The 2841-nt window shown below is 40.3% G+C and overlaps 1 pseudogene; it reads right to left on the reverse strand.

The window, feature by feature from the left end:
- Positions 1–1274: 1274 nt before the first annotated feature.
- The window catches only part of LOC115382019 (ceruloplasmin-like), a 1704-nt pseudogene continuing 137 nt past the window's right edge, over positions 1275–2841 (reverse strand).

Consider the following 2841-nt stretch of genomic DNA (forward strand, 5'->3'; position numbering starts at 1 on the left):
CATTGACATTCTGTGCAGGTTTAGATCAGAGTTGGCATTATTGGCCACATTTCATGGTATGAATCTTTTAAATTCCATTTCCAGCTGGCTAATCGGGGGCAGCTGGTGGCCGCTGAGACGTAGACACTCACTGCAGAATGCGTTTTGAGATTGAGCATGCTCATCAAATTTGCGGTGGTGTTTTGATTGGCTGTTTAAGGGACCATAATCTTCTCGATTAACTGATCCTTGAATGGTGAAAGGGCCAAATCATAATAAAGTGACCCTGTGCAGCCTGTCGCTTGCGCTTCATATTTTCACATTATTTGAAGTTCTTTTCTTCCTCTTTTTTTCTTTTGGGCTGCAGATTTGTTTGCCCAATCATAAACAGAATGGTCATGTGGTTTTTTTTTGAGGAGTTCAGAAGTTCACCCAGACAATTCACAAATGCTGCAGGTTTCTGTTTAATAACAAGAAGATGAGTTGAGTGAAGTGGTTACTGTAGTGGTCCACTTCCTCATGAACTCTTTCAAAGAGTGGTCCCTCTACGGCAAACAGTGAAGCTCAAAGGTTTGCGTCATCTTGAATCCACCGTGAATGGGAGCATCATGGATGTCTGAGTTGTTAAACAGCCAGGTTCACAGTGACCACAGCTGGGAGAGAAGAGCAACTACCACTTCTGTGAAACCACAAGTCCTTTGCCCTCAAGCTGCCTGCATATCTGTTTTTTCAACATGATTTACATTTAAACTCATTCAGCTTTCTTACAGTCTTGTGTTGCCTTGCCTTGTTGTGCAGGTGCATCCCTACTGTGTAGATGTCCATGGGTCAGTAAAATCAGAACAGAAAAACCAGAAAAAGACACAGTAGAGCTGTTTCAGTTGATCTGTTACATTTGTAAAATGTGAAACGACTGTCAGAAGGTAGCATTGCCACCTAGTGGTGGTTCATGCTCATAAAGCATTTCCACTCAAGATGCATCTATTATCCTTCAAGTTTGCTTTCTAGTTTCGAATTAGGAGCAGTGTTGTTCTCTGAATAAGCTTCCAGTCATCACTGGGTTGATACTAAATAAATAATAATAAATAATAAATAAATAAAAATAACAGTCACACTCACAGAAATGTATAAATCTGAAAGATTTTGAGATCATACATTTTTATTCAGCAGTTTTCAATTGTTCATTCATTTGACATGCAAGCTCATTATAAACATAGATAATCAATAAGTCAGCTACTGAAATCATCATTTACACTAAATTGTTTTTTTTTTCCCCTTCCATTTTTCTCCATAGTTCACCCAAAGATTCCTCCCTTCTTGGCTGTTTAAGAGAAGGAAGAAGAAGGAAAGAAAGATTAGTGTATATATTCTCATATGTCCCTTATTGTCAGCCTCTCTGTTGAGTTTGTCTCCTCACGTTTCTCTTTCACAGTGTACAACGCCTCCATGCCAGCTTTGATGTGATCAATGACATGGCAGTGGAGCAGCCATGTACCAGCGAACCTGGGGGCGCATCTTCACCGTCTGCCACAGGAGAAAAACACAAAACACCCACACTGGCTGACTTTCAATCCTGTTACATTTAGTCATTTTATTGCTGTTAATTTTTTTTTTTTAATTTCAGCAAATAATCTTCTTTTTCACTGCAGGTAAGTTCAAACAAAGGTATTTCATTATTATTGTTGTTGTTATTGTTGTTGCTGCTGCTGTTAAAACATGTATCACAATGACGCTGGTCTGTTTTTACCTGGAAGGTGGCAGGAAACAGCTCATACACGTCAGTGCGATGAGGACCTCCACCAAGCTGCAGAGAAAATAACAATATGTAGTGCAGTGAATCTGTATATTGTGTCATCCAAGTGGGAGTGACAATTTCCAACATGTTTTTGCACGTTTTCATACCTTATATTCCACACTGTGGCCGTGCCAGTGTACACCGTGTATGTCAACGTCATTCCCCATCCCCATCAGATACCAGTAGACCTTGTCACCCACCTCCATGTTCAAACCGTTTACGTTTCCATACACAAAACCATTGATTGCTGCACACAAACACAAAGTCCCCAAAACAAATGTGTTGAAAGGTCAATAAGCGACATCATAATTGATATGATGTTGCTTATTGACGATGATGAATGTTGCGTTTGCTTATCCCACCATGCATCTTGTTGCTCTCTTTGAAATTTTCATCGTTCTTCAAGTTTGCAGGAGGGTTTCTGATGTGTGTCCTGATGTTTTCATCGAGATACCTGAAACAATAATTTTGCAGCATTGTCTTTTTTCTTTCCAACATTATTGCACATTTAGCTAAAACAAATACAAGGGGGGAAAGGAGCTAAATACAACAAATAACAACAGCAACAGTAACAATATGACATTTTGTGGGGGGTTGGGATGGCTGGTGGTGCTGGGTGGGATGGGGGCTGGGGGCGGGGGGAGTTTCTGTTTGTGCAAAAAAAAGAACTGTAATAAGAAATGAGTATGTGTATGTCCATGGTGTGACCACAGTTAGGGGGAGCATTCAGGGCACGGAAAGCCGGTCACTGGCAAAGGAAGGAATCACCCAAGTTATCAAACCCTCCGGTCAAGCTCCCAGTCTCTATTGCAGATGCACGTCCTTGGCATTATGAACTATGATTGGCAAACTTGCACTCTTAATCAGTCATTGCTTAGCTTACCAGCTTTCGTTTTCATCAAAACCAGGAAAAGAAGTGCAAACTCCTCGATTTCTTTCTTCAGCCCAAAGCTCCTGGAAGTGGCATTTTTTTAAACAATTCTTACTTTTTGTGAAGAGCAGAATAAAAATACATAGAATATGTAATTTGCTTGTGTGAATAGATGGCTATTTGTTACTTAAGGCAG

This window comes from Salarias fasciatus, chromosome 23 (genome assembly GCF_902148845.1).
Source record: "Salarias fasciatus chromosome 23, fSalaFa1.1, whole genome shotgun sequence".
Taxonomy (NCBI): domain Eukaryota; kingdom Metazoa; phylum Chordata; class Actinopteri; order Blenniiformes; family Blenniidae; genus Salarias; species Salarias fasciatus.